The sequence below is a fragment of the Mixophyes fleayi genome, chromosome 7, assembly GCF_038048845.1.
Source record: "Mixophyes fleayi isolate aMixFle1 chromosome 7, aMixFle1.hap1, whole genome shotgun sequence".
In the NCBI taxonomy this organism is placed as follows: Eukaryota; Metazoa; Chordata; class Amphibia; order Anura; family Limnodynastidae; genus Mixophyes; species Mixophyes fleayi.
Genome location: NC_134408.1, coordinates 62,869,293 through 62,884,297, shown reverse-complemented (window position 1 = coordinate 62,884,297; position 15,005 = coordinate 62,869,293).

The following is a 15,005-nucleotide window of genomic DNA, read 5'->3' as shown; positions in this document are numbered from 1 at the left end:
AAAAACACGAGAACGGCTGGGAGAAGCGGAGCACAGAATTTCTTCCCTAGAGGATGCTGGCGCTCCTGTACAGAGGCAGATTGCGGATTTGGCGACTCAGCTTAGTCAGTGTAAACAGAAATTCTCTGATATGGAGGGGTGACTGAGGCGCAGTAACCTGAGATTTGTGGGTCTCCCGGAAAAATCTGAGGGTCAGAATGCTAAAGCCTTTTTGGAGAATTGGTTAACTCAAGAATTTGGGAAAGAAGCCTTCTCTCCTCTTTTCTCAGTTGAAAGAGCACATTGCCTCCCTCCTCAGGCTCCGCCGCCAGGAGCTCCACCTCGTACATTCATTGCTAAGATCCTACATTTTAAGGACAGGGATGCAGTTCTTCGCTTGGTGCGACAACAGGGTCCTTTAAAGTATAACAACCATTTTGTTTCAGTTTTCCCTGATTTTGCCATGGATGTAGAAAAGTCCAGGTCCCAGTTTGGTGCTGTTAAAAGAAGATTGAGAGATCTACAATTGTCATATGCCTTGTTATACCCAGCCAAGCTGCACATATCAGCAGACGGGAAACAACACTTTTTCATGACACCTAAGGATGCTTTCGACTGGTTGGATCGTAGAATGCCGGCGGTGGAACTGGACACTTGAAAGCCTAAGTTTTTTTTCAAAAAAATTAAATTCTCTCTATTTTGTCTTCAATTTAACAATTGATGTTTCTAATATTGATTATGCTTTCTCACTACTTGTTCAGAAAGACTTTGTAATAGAAGGTTCACTAATGTAGAATTGGTTGGAGGATTGTAAATACGGGAGACCTCCTGCTAGTTATAGTCACTCTCCCAAATTTGCGTAATTAGATAGATTGTTTGGTTAAATTGGGGTAATTTCTATTAGTTTAGGGATCCAAGTATATTCTAATGGATAGTGTTGTGCAGAGTATGCGGGGTGGGAAGGAAGGGTTTGAAATGTGTATTTTGCTTTGCACTTGTATATTGTTTTTCTTTATTTTGTTTTCATTATGTTCCTTGAATGTCAGCAGTGGAAATCTATGTTACACTTGCATACTGAAGCTTTGTGAGATCGGTGCGGGGCAGGTTCAGATTGTATTTCAATGCATAATGTGATAATGTATATTTGCTGTGTTAATGTTGTGCTTCAATTTTATTGGGATTGTGCTAGTGTGGCCTTGCTATGCTCAAATATATACTACCTAATATGTCATGGTGGAGATTAGCCGGGTAGTGGGGGGGGCTCCGTCTGCTCACCTGGAATGTAAGAGGTTTGAATGAAAGGGTCAAGCGTAACTTAGTACTTTCTAAGCTCAAAAAATATGCTCCGGATGTTGTGTGCTTGGTGGAAACACACTTACATGGAGGTAAAGTAATGGCACTTTAAAAACAATGGGTGGGATGGGCGTACCACTCTGTTCACACACCTAGTTCTAGGGGAGTGTCCCTGTTGATAAAGAAAAATGTGCATTTCGCTCTGGAAAGTTTACAATTAGACTCCTACGGGAGACACGTTTTTATAAGAGCAATAATTGACTTTTCTCCAATATCAATTCTGGCTATATATATTCCTCCTCCATATGGTACGGAAGTGTTTGGAAAGGCGGCAACTTTCATATCCCAATCGCCAGATACTCCCGTCATCTGTATGGGAGACTTTAATAATGTCCCTAACCCTATCCTAGACAGATGGAGAGAGAGTCTTGATACGAGACCCTTGGATCCTCCACGTCCAACTGCATTTTCTAAACTTCTTCAGGAAATGGGGCTTGTGGGTGTGTGGCAAGTTCGTAATCCAGATGTGCAACAATTCTCTTACTATAATACACTCTCCCCGATAGATCTTATGCTTACATCTCCCATTTTGTCACCTCTTGTTTCCAAGATTGAATACCTGCCAAGAAGTATATCAGATCATTCTCCTGTTTTGGCTCAGGTGGACACCATGGTAGACAAGGGAACTCGTTTTTGGAAATTACACCCAGCATGGTTGCAGCCAATGGCGGGCGGTGCTGATAATTCTAATACGAATCCAGCCTTGTTATGGGATACATTTAAGTCCTTTTTGAGGGGAACACTTATAAAGAAGGTGGCTGATACTAAAAAATTTAATCGCTCAAACGAGTAGTCATGTAGAAATTTAGAATCCACATATTTATTGTCACGGTCAATATGATAGAATACAGTGGCTGGATGCACAGCAAAATGGTCAGACTTTCTGTTGGACAAATCAAAAAGGAGGTTGCTATTCACTAGACATGCACAATACTCGGTGGCTGATATGGGTGGCAGTTATCTGGCCCGTTTGTCTCGGGAGGAAAGGGATAGCAGAGTAATTACAGCTATTTACGATCAAAATGGAGTGAAACAATACGCTGGGGTGGATATTGCCAATTCCTTTTTGCAATATTATAAAGAAATATATGCTTCTAAAGCGTCTTTGTCTAACTCAGAGCTTCATTCATATTTAGACTCTGTCCAACTCCCTAGTCTGACTAGTGAATCTGTAGCCTTCTTGGACGCCCCTCTCACAGTTGAAGAAGTTGATTTGGAAATGAAATCCTTTCCCAACGGATTTAAGGGTCAGATGGCATTCCAGTGGAATTGTATAAAAAATTTGATACGTTTTTTTGTCCCACAACTACATACGTACTACGCTAGAATATTGGAAGTAATGCCTGCTACAATGTCAGAAGCTTTAATTGTTGTATTGGCCAAACCTGGGAAAAACCCTCTGTATACAGATTCATACCGTCCAATTTCTTTACTGGGTTCTGATGTTAAAATCCTTGCTAAAATCCTGGCTACTAGACTTAATTTGGTATTTACTGAGATCATTCACCCTGATCGGATGGGATTCATGCCGGCAGATCTACCACGGTTAATTTGAGGAGTTTGTTCACACATCTGCAGATGGCCCACCTTGCTGAGCCGGGGGCTGCGGTGGTATCTCTGGATGCTGCCAAGGCCTTCGACTAAGTGGAGTGGGTTTATCTGTGGGAGGTGCTGAATAGATTTGGCTTCGCACCGACATTTATCCATTGGCTTCAGCTGCTGTACAGCGCTCCTGTTGCGCGGGTGTGTGTGAATGGATATACCTCTGCCTCATTTGATTTGGGCAGGGGCACTAGTCAAGGGTGTCCTTTATCCCCAGCTCTATTCGCTATAGCAATTGAACCATTGGCATGTTTGATTCGTGCCCATCCGGGTATACAGGGTCTCCCTGCTGGGGAGGCTACAGATACTATTGCTCTATATGTGGATGACATGCTACTGTTTCTGTTCAAGGCGGATGGTTCCCTTGATAACCTACTGGAGACTATTGATAATTATGGTCATTACTCAGTTAAAATTAACTGGCATAAATCTATCATTTTTCCAGTACATGGAGGTCCCACACCTGGAGGCGCCTGGCATTGACCGTGACTGGAAGGATAAATCTCTTTAAAATGATAATGCAACCTAAATACCTTTACGTGTTGCAACATTCTCCCATATATATCCCTAACAAAAATTTTCAGGTCATAAACTCAATAAACTCATTACTTTCCTCGTTTATTTGGGGTGACAAAAGGGCTAGAATAAAACTTAGTACTTTATGTAAATCCAAGTTTGATGGTGGCTTGGTGTTGCCTAACCTCAGATTATATTACATGGTAGCTCAGTTGTCACATCTGATTGAATGGATGAGTGGATGTAATGTCGGCTCCTTGTTGGGCTTTATTGGTGAGCGGGTGGGGCCCCAGTTCACTCCTCTGCAGGTGCGCTTGATGGGTCGGACTCATAAAACAGACGCTCCTATCATTACACAAGCCATTAGGATCTGGAATACGGCACATAAAATCCTTTGGGGGAAAGGTGTGGATGCAGATACTCCGATCTGGTATAACGACGCTCTATCTGAATTACGTAAACTGAGTGGGGATTGTTTTTGGCGGCGTTTGGGGGTGTCTACGGTGGGTCAGCTCTCTGATACAAATCTGTTCAAATCATTTGAACAATTTAAAAGAGATTCCCAGATTCCCCAGAGGGCTTTCTTTTGATATTTGCAAATCAGACACGCTACTCAGTCTCAGTTTGGGAGCACCCCCCTCATCCTGGCTACTTCCCCTACTAGATCTCTGCTAGAGAGTATGAAGGGTCGCAGAGTTATCTCTTCTTTTTATGTGGAGCTTAACCACCATCAGACAAGTAATAGTTTATTACCTCTCAAGATAAAATGGGAATCCAATATTGGTACAATTGATGAGTAGGAGTGGTATGATATCCTAAAAAGCATCAAACTTGCCACATCTTCCGTACATTTTCAACAAATTCACTTTTATATTTTCCATTGGGTTTATCACACTCCATCGTCTGTGGCAACAATTGATAGGGCTCGGAACGCTGAGTGCCCTAAATGCTGTCAGCCAAGATGTGATTTCTGGCATTTGCTTTAGGAATGTCAGGTAGTCCATGCCTTCTGGGAAAAAATATGGAAATGTATTGTTGGGGTGGTACCCGGTATTCTTCCTTTGGAACCTAAATTATGTCTATTCGGGATATCACTAGAGGATAAACTAACTGTGCCTCTTTATAAATTTGTCTTCATACCACTTACCTTGGCAAAAGTTGTCATAGCGCGTAATTGGCTTGCAAATGCAAAACCAAATTTCCATAGTTGGAGGGCTTTGGTAAATGAGACCATGGACCACGAGAGATACACATATACTTTGCGAAGGGCTGAGCACAAATATCATGAAGTCTGTTCCTCTTGGTACGAATCCAAGCATAGAAAAAGAAGAGTGATCCAGGATGTTGGATAGTTAAATGTGAGAGCCCTGCTTGGTCTGGTCTGGGCTAAATTAAATTAATTTAATTTCATTATTTTGCCGTTGATAAACTTTGCTACTTTATGCAATATTTCTGACAAGATTATATGCAGGATATTTATGCATTCAAATATGTTTGTATGTATCTGTTCTGTTGAATCTGAACCTGCTTCATTTCATATATATATTATTCTGTACTATGTATATATTTTACATCTATACCTATGCTCGCATTGATCTCACCAGGGTAACCTTAGAGCTCTGCTAAACGGCTGACATAGGTTAAGTAATGTTTGTTTTGTCGTTTTTTTTTAGTTATATGTACTAAAAGTCAATAAAACAGTACCTAATTTAAAAAAAAAACGTCTCCAGTCACGTTTTACTGTGACATAGCTCATGCAGAAACAGGTGTCCTTGTCACTCTCCAGTCATCAGTCACAATGTTCTTGTCTCTCTCCAGTCTCAGTCATGATGATACTTATCCCTTTACTTCATGTGCTAAAGCCTATGTTCAAATGCATAGTGGTTTAAGTCAGGGAAACCAAAATATAAATAAAAAGCTTGCACCTTTTTAAAGAAAAAAAACACCTCTCTAATAAAGGTGAATGTTTACTGTAGAAAAACCATAAAATTGCCAACATGCCATTCTACCCAAAATATTACCAAGCATACCAGCATCAGATAGCTCCCTTCTCTCAGCTAGATCTCAGCACCTGCAATCTACAGTGTCATCATATTCACCCTCATCAGTTTGTACATCATCCTTAAACAATATTAATTCTTCCCCGCTGGAATCCACCATCACAGAAGAGCTGTCACGAATTTGGGGCAATTCTTTTAGACCAGACCAAATCTCAAAATGTTGTGCAGACTCATCTGCATCAACACTGGGTGTCTTGGGAAAGCTAAGTTTTTTCATAGCAGCAATTTCTAGAGAAACTGAAGGAGGAGATGTCATTGTGTCATGTACCACATGAGCTGTCAGCTTGCTGACCAGTAGCTCATGGGATCTCTTGAGATCTGGGTCAGTTGGAAAGAAAGAGAAGACATAGCTCTAAAGAGAAGACATAGGATTAAGCACAGTTGCCAAAATGTAATGATCCGATTTCAAGATGTTGATAACTCTTGGATCCTGGCGAAGCGAATAAAGTACTTAATCTACAAGTCCAACATAATTAGCGGAATTGCTTTGTTTCATTTCCTACTTCAATTTCTCTTGCTGCTTTACAAAAAGTCTAATTAGGGGAATTACTTGACTCAAGCTAACAGTGTCTGAACTCTCTTCACAGGTGACTACTTTGAGTGGTTTCAGCACCTTGCACAACACGGAAAGTATTCTCCATTGCCCTGAACTAAAGTACATTCCTCCTAAATTCTATTCTTCTTGCAGCTGCTGCATTCTCCTACATGCTGTTGCAGATTCCCAAAAATGATCCTAAATATTTCGGGACACAGACAGCATCTCCTGCATGTCATTGTCATTTTTTAAAAAGTTCTGTACTACCAAGTTGATTGTGAGCAAAACAGGGAATGTGATGGAATTCCCCTCGCTGTAATGCTCTAACAATATTGGTGGCGTTATCAGAAATCACATGTCGTCAGGAGTGTCCAAGTGGGATAAACCATGTTGCAATGATATCCCTTAGTTTTTCAAATAGGTTGCAGCGATATTACCTCTGACGTGTGCCTTGTCTCATCTCTGATAACCACCTCTTACTCCCGCCTTCAAGACTTCTCCCGTGCTGCTTCCCACTTATGGAATTCCCTACCACGCTAAATCCCATCTCTTTTTTAGAGGTGACTTTATCCTCGATAACACTATTCACACTAATGTACCCTCACAACTGTCAGCTGTGCCCTCTTCCCTTTTGAACGTAAGCTCTCTAATGAGCATGGTCCTCCATACCCTTTGTTTTCATATCTCCATTCATTTTGTCTGCCTTGTCTGTTCTTATTTTACATATGTCCAGTTTTATGCATGCCCTTGTTTTCCCTACTGTACGGCACTGTGGAACACAGTGGTGCCTTACAAATCTACGATAATAATAATAATATGCCTCTTAGTGAAGCAGAGTAGCGTGCCTCTGAAAAATGTGACGTTCTTGGGTGCATGAATCACCGACCCTCTGAGCTGTCACAATCATATAATCTTTAGTTTGCCCAGTTCCACTTGTCTACATATCTGTGGTTAAGTGTACAGTCGGTAGAAAGGCATTTTGTAGCCCAATAATTACATTTTTACAAACCTTCTGGTAGAGGTGAGGAATAGCTTTTCTAGTAAAATGGTGTCATGATGTAATTTGGTAACAGGGACAGAAGACCTGAAGTAACTGTCTAAAACCAGCTGCATTAATAGTACATATTTGACGCAGATCTAATACTAGCATAGTCGCCATGGCATCTGTGATCCGCTTTACGACTGGGTGACAGCTTTCATACTTGCATACTCTTGCAAAGAATTGTTTAAGAGTCAATTGTTGTAAACTAATAGTAGTCTTCCTCTTGGTCTGCTTGTGGGTTGAAGATCCACCCCCAGCAGCAGGAGCAGCAGCAGTGGGCCTAACACTCAAGGATTCTTCTGAGGAGTCCTAGGTAGGGGAGGAGTCATATCACCTTTGAAACTTGGATGCAGGACTAACTTCGATCACTTGTGAGGATATTGATGATGAAGGTGTTTGGGGTGTGGATTGCAGGTGCTGGGATCTAGCTGAGAGAAGGGAGGTAGCTGATGCTGGACTGCTTGTTGTTATTTTTTAGCACAAGTTTCTGATGTTCCCAAAAACTTTCCATGAACTTGCTTCAAATGGCGTAACATGGATAAGGTTCCTAGATGGTTAAGGTCCCTACCTCTACTGACTGTGGCTTCATAATGATACAAATGGCCAAACAACTGTTGTCAGGATTTGTGTAAAAATATTTCCTCACATAAAGGTGAATTGTTTGGTCTTATGTCCAGGCATGACAATGGCCTTCTTTTTATCACTGGCAAGAACTGCTTCCACTGGTGCATGACTTGCCACAGTAGAGTTCATTAACAGCACTGTTTGCTTAGGTGCATTAAGCCCATTGTTAGCTTGTTTTGTGGGGGCCCAAACAAACCAAGCACTTCAGCCACAAAAGTGGCACTGCTTGTTGCTGGAGTGCTTGCTTTGTTAAACTGTACATGTCCTTTTCAATATCTTAAATAAGGGTGGGAGGGCCCAAGGACACTTCCATATTGCACTACTTTTCTTTTCTGCCACTGCTGTGTGGCAATGTTTCCTAGATGTGCTATGAACTGCCGTGTGTTTGTGTCATTGCTCTGTCGCTTAGCATCCAGCCAGGTCGCTGCAGTCTTTGCTTGAAAGTGTAGGAAAATAGTCTTGTGACCTGTGAGGTGGTCAACATTGAATGCAAATGACATCTGGCTAGGTTTAAAAGAAATGCCTGAATATATTGACACCTCTACCACATCTCAATCTGACACACTTTGTATTAGTTTAATGATGGTGGATTAATTTAATGATAGCATCTCAGACAGTCCTTTTGAATTCTGGGAGGAAAAAAAGGGATTTGGATCTCCCTGGGGATAAACTAAGATTGTGTGATAGTGATCTTGACATCAGTGATGAAGATTATAATTGGATTGATGATATTGTCAACATTGACGAAGATGATCACTGTTAGCCTACTTCCCATTAGTATATTTTTAAAATCCCTATCTATTCTACCGTTCAACAAACAACAACCAAAATGTTCTTTGGTGGGGGCGCAAAGAAATCAAACACTTTCGCCACAAAAGTGCATTCTCTGTCACTAAACTGTTTGGCTTGTTAAACTATGCATGTCCTTTAATATGTTATTACACAACATAAAGGTGGGTGGGAAAACCTAAGGATAATTCCATATTGCACTATTTTACATTGTGGGATTTACCTACCTTGTTCTATCTTCTTGTCTAAAATGTCAATATAGAAGGCATGGCCTAACAGCCATTCAGGATGGATGCACTTCTCCAGAGCACATCATACTGACTGCAAAAATTACCCTCCTTCTGAGGCTTGTTACCATCCTAACCACTCATAATCACCACAAAATTTAAGGAGGACACTACCTGCTTGCCAGGCAACCCTGATACCTTCCTGGAAGCTGATCCGGCGATCCAACGGTGCTTAGGCCTATTTATTGGGTACCGCTGGCTTCCTATGGTCTAAGTACTGTCTGACTTGTGATGTCTCCCTCTTCCTTGTCGACACCTCCTGACCCAAACGCCCCTTTCACTGTGGGTATGATGCAGCAAATGCTCGCCACTCTTAATGCAGAGTCTACCACAACTATGAAGTCATGTATCCATGAACTTAAGGGCGAAATAGAACAAATTTGGGAATGCTCTAACCATCTACATCAAATAATGGGAGAAGTTGTTACATCGAATAATGTCTGGATAGATGCTCATGAAGTTTTACTACAGGAACTGGACTCTCTTAAAGATAAACTGGCAAATATGGAAGACCGTTCCAGATGCAACATTAAAATTAGGGGATTTCCGGAATCTGTGTTTAACACAGACTTATACTCTTATGTCCTGTCCCTAGTCCGCAAACTGCTTCCCTCTGCTTCGGAAAGAAACCTTCTCATTGACAGAGTTCACCGCTTACCTAAACTGAGAGCATTCACAGGCTCGGCACTGAGGGACACTCTTCTCCGGATGCATTTTTTCCACATTAAAGAACAGCTCTTACGAGCAGCTCAAGCTGTGGAGAATACAGCTCTTGCAGACACTCAACTCTTTCCAGATTTCTCTGCAGCAACTTTTCTTAAGAGACGATCATTCCATACGGTCACTACAGCACTCCGTGATAATGATGTCCCCTATAGATGGGTATTCCCAATGAAGCTCATAGTCCAGAGAAATAACTCCACCGCAAGTTCACTCCGGAAGAAGGTGCCCAATTGCTGAAAGACTGGGACATTACCTATGCTCTTAACACTACTAAACTTCAGGCTTAGATCACACCCGGTTGGTCTACAGCTGATACTACTTGATTTGTATCAGGAGAGATTTACCTATCACTCTCATGTACACACCTAGTTGAGAGTAGATCTGATGATTACTAATAAATGGTCCCTTCAACACTCGAAATCTGTGTCTATCCTTCCAATCATGTGGTCTGACCATGCTCTACTCCTATGGTCCTGGTTCCTCTATGCACACACGTGCCCCCCTAGACCATGGAGACTGTCTGTTTCACTACTTGCCTCCCTTGAGGGCAAAACTGCTCTCCAGGATTCCTTAGATAATTATCTTGCCACCAATTCGACTGCAGATACCTCTATCTTCATTGGTGTGTTATCAAAGCAGTGGTTAGGGGATCTGCAATTCAAATTGGTGCTAGACTTAAAAAAACTAATCTTGTCATGCAACGAGACTTGGAATCTGAAATTAACACATTAGAAGTGAGCAACAAAATTTGCCCTTCCCATTCAATTAAGAATGAATTGATCCAACTTAGGGGTAAATGCATCAAGCTGAGAGTTTTCAGGTGGGTTTGAAAAAACAATCAGATTCTAGCCATCATTTATTTAGTACATTCTACAAAATGATAGCTAGAATCTGATTGGTTGCTATAGGCAACATCTCCACTTTTCAAACCCGCTGGAAAACTCTCAGCTTGATATATTTACCCCTTACCCCATCTCCAACAAGTCCTCTTAGCTTGCACCCAAGCAGCCCTATCTCGCCGATGTCATAAATTTTATGCGAGAGGGAATAAAGCAGGTCATATGTTACTGAGAAAGCTTAGGGGTCAACACCCTATGGCTAGAAACCGTATCACACACTTTACTGGACCCGGTGGTGCAAACATTTCGAACCCCAGGGACATTGCAAATCTGTTTGCACAATATTATGCTGGCCTCTGTAACTTGAAAGGCGACCCAAACACCCCACAACCCTCATTTACTGACATACAAATTTTCCTCCAACACCTACACCTTTCATCTATTAATACAGAGGATCTTCATACTCTAAATAGCCCCTGGACCTCCAACAAGGTTTTCAGGGCAATCAAAACTCTCCAGAAAGACAAAGCCCCTGGCCCAGGCAGCTACATTAATGACTTTTACACTGTATTTCAGAAAGAGCTTGTCCCTATACTAGTCAAGAGAATTTTCCCCAGAAATGTTGGAAGCCAGAATCGTGACTATACGAAAGCCGAAAAAAGTTGAGGCAGACTTTCGAAATGATAGGCCAATCGCCCTCCTAAGCACAGATTTGAAAATTTATGATAAATTGGTTACAGGCAGGATTAGTCCTCTTCTTCCCTCTCTCATCCACCCTGATCAGGTGGGGTTTGTGTTGAGATGCCAGGCATTGGACAACACAAGGAGAGTCATCAATCTTGTCGAGTATGCCTCAATACCCAGTGCCGAACTGCTGATGCTTTCTCTGGTGACAGAAAAGGCGTTTGACAGATTGCACTGGGAATTTAAGAGGCAAGTCCCAATTAAATTTGAGTTTCGGGATCCTGCAGACAATCATGGAATTATATAGTGGTCCTTCTGCCAAAGTTTGTTTTAGTAATGCATTTCTATCATCAAGATTTTCCATTACCAATGGGACACGACAAGGATGTCCACTACCGCCTCTTATATATGTATTAGCAATACAGCCCCTGGCAGAGTAATCCAAATTTTGTAAAGGCTTCAACTTTGGGGGGACGAGGCACAATCTATGTCTCTATGACGTCCTCTTATTTATATCGGACCTAGAAACATCACTAGATTTATTGCACCACATCTTGAGGGTTGTGGTGGATATGCTAGAGTTTGCAGAGTTAGGCGGATCAATAGGGTGGATAACTCTGTAGCCCTATCCATCTGTTGTAAATACATGCCACGACATCCACTTAATAATAGGAGAAGATGGTGACATAGAGTATAGAGTGTCCAAAGTCTCCATACGGAAGCTAAAATAGCTTTTTGCAATTATCTTATGAAGTGTAGGAGATGATTGTTTCCAAAATTGTGCTATCACCACCCTTGTAGCTTTTAAGATGTGACCCCATACATATCTATGATGTTTAGGCAGTTGATCAGGGTATAGGTGTAAATGGGCCATGAGTGGAGTTAATAATATGGATGTAATTCTCCGGGCGAAGTCAAATACCTCTTGCCAAAGGTGTCGAATAACAGGTCATAACCAGAACACATGCAATAGATCTCCCACAGCTCCAAAGATATGCCAGTAAAGTTTAGAGTGGTTAGGCCAAAGTTTCTGAAGGCGGGCTGGGGTGAGATAAGTGTGATATAGCAAATAAGTAACATTTCCACATGGCTGATAAATTTTGAAACTGTAGACAAGTAACTGTATATAATTTCCTATTGGTTAGGGGAAAGGGAGATGTTGAGGTCAGCCTCCCCCCTAGTCTGGGAAACATATTTGGGAACATCTGGCAATCTGGTAAGATATTGATACCAAAAGATAATAACACCTTTATTATTACCTTTGGTTAGTTTAGTGTATAGGATAGGCGGGGTTGGAGAAATTGGGTAGGTTTGTCAAGGTCCCCAATCGAATGACGCAAACGCAGGTGTGTTTAGAAATGTGTGGGCGAAATGTCACTTAAAGCCTGCAGCTGCGCAAAGGAGAGAAGACCCACCTGGGGTCAAATGTGTGTGCTAGGGCGGAGAGATCACACTGAACCCAATTGGAAATGTCGAAGTCTGATAGTAGTGTAGAGATGGTGAGAAGAGATATATTACTTCTCAGGGAGTGAGGGTGGGACTCTGGAGTCTCTCCAATAGTTCCGTCCCAGACTTTAAGTGCATCAACAATAAAGGTCGGGAGTTAGGCTTACACAGTGGCCTCTCTCCATATCCACCAAGGGTTTTTGCAGGGCGGGGAGAGACCAATCTCTAATTTGAGAGAGAATACAGGGTTCCTGAAATTTAGACAAATCAGGTAATGTTAGTCCCCTAGTTTCTTGGATAAGGTCTGGCCTCTCTAGACATAGCGAATCATTAGAGAATGCTGAGTGATCATGAACTTCTTTAGGAGTAGGTAAGGGATTGTCCTGAACAGGTACATAAGTTTTGGGTGAAGGATGCTTTTCGACCAAGCCATAATACCTCATATGTCATCCAGGAACTAGAAAGTTTGTGGAGTTTTGTGATTAGTGAGGAGTAGTTGACCTTGAAAACCTCTGAGATGCTTGTCAGGACATAAACCCATAAGTAGGAAAGCGATATATCTTTCCATATGTATTTAAATCTGGTCTTCAAGTGAAGCAAAGAGTCTGGGAGTAAGTTAATGGGGTCGCTTCAGTTTTAGCAGTGTTTTTGCTGTAGTATGATGCTTGGCTGGACTGCAAGGCATGTAAAAATACAAAACAATTGTCTACCAAACCAGTGACCAAATTCCAATCCAATTCAAGTGGGAAAAGCTTTGAAATAAACCAAGCAATAAACTGTAGTAGTGAAGGTGTAATATACCGCTTGGAGTGCCCATGTGGCCTTCAATATACAGTATAGGTAGGATGAAAAGAACACTAAAAACGAGGATTGTGGAACACTTATATAATATAAAGAAAGGATTAAAAACTCACATCTTGTTAAACCATTTTGCTACACATCACAGTTGCAACCCAAATAGATTAAAATTCATAGGAAAACAACATGAAAAACCATTTTGGAGATGTGGGAACTTTATGGAAAGTATCTCACAAATGGAAGCTAAATGGATATATGAATTAAAAACTCTTATACCACATGGATTAAATAATGACTTTTCCTGAAGCTTGGCTTCAGAAAAAGCTTTTAAGAGTCCCTGGTGTTTTGTATGGAGAGAGCAGGCTACATGCAAGAGTCACAGTCTTCTTGACTACAGGCTCACATCAGACTAATTACGAGCTGCACCTGAGTGATGGCTGTAAAAGGCTGCAGCTCTCCCTCAATCTCTCCCTCAGACCTGAGGTTAGTTGCCTCCTGAGAGGCTCTGCTATGGTGAACAATAATATGTTTGTGGGACATAAGGTCCTTCACCCTTGCAAGAGGGTCTGCATAAAATGTGTAGTGAGTGCCAGAGAGGTTTTTATTTTTTGTTTATTTGAATGTGCTAATAACCCTGGCTGAGGTCGGTTACACCGAAAAATAATGGACTTGTATGACTTTATTGCTGCTGTTTGCTGCTATCTACCCTGGGAGATGGTAGCTATTCCTCTCACAAGGTCACAACTTGGTGGAGAATTGACTTTCAAAGATCTTGTATATTAAAGAACAACAGCTTTAAGAAACAGGTCTCTGTGTTGGAAAATTTAAAGTGACAGACACAGTGAAGAAAGACTAGTGTTTAAATGTATGTGCATGTTTTGTGGATAACAGCAACTAAAAGCTGGATTGTTTGTGCACAGCAACAGTAAATCTGCAAGACACAAGTTGGGTGTGACCTGGAACTGTGCAAAATCAAACAGCAAGGAGAGGTTAAAAAGAAATTTATTAAGACATATGCTGGGTCTTGTATTGCCATACACTCTAAAGTCAAGTGAAGTGGTTCTTCAATAAAGAAAGTGCTTCATTTGTATATAGATAAATTGGCTGCTTTTTAAGCTACAATGGGCAAGAAAAAGCAGAAGAATATGGTCTCAAACCAGAGAGAGTGCATACAGGTGTGTCAAAGTATAATTATGTAAAGAAACAAAAATCAGGACCTGGAGCACGTTGATACAGTGATGGTTTATAAACCTTTACATTGTGCTATGTTAAAATAGGATGATGTTTCTGATAAAGGGCCAGATATCCATTTGTCTGGACACAAAGAAAAGACTGTGTTGCAGTGCCCTGAGAAGGAGGACATGCTTAAAAACTTGCTACAAGCTGCCTAATGGCCCGGCAGGCAACCATCAACCAACAGCAATTACAAGATGCTGTGGCCCAGCAGGCAGCCCTTGAGGAGTCCCCGAGGCAACAAAACAACAGGAAGCAAAATGGTGAGGTCTCTCTTTATGAGCAAGGAAAGCCTCAGAAAGAAGACATAGAACTACTCAAACGAGAAAAATAAACTGCTGAAACAAGGTGTGAAACTGTACAAATGGAATGTTTAAGATACCAGCAGCGTATAGAGCTTATGGGGAAAGAAATAAATGAGCTACAAGATCATTTGAATACAGAGCATAAAAAGTTCAGGTAAACGCAAAGACATTGGCCCAACATAAAGAGAAA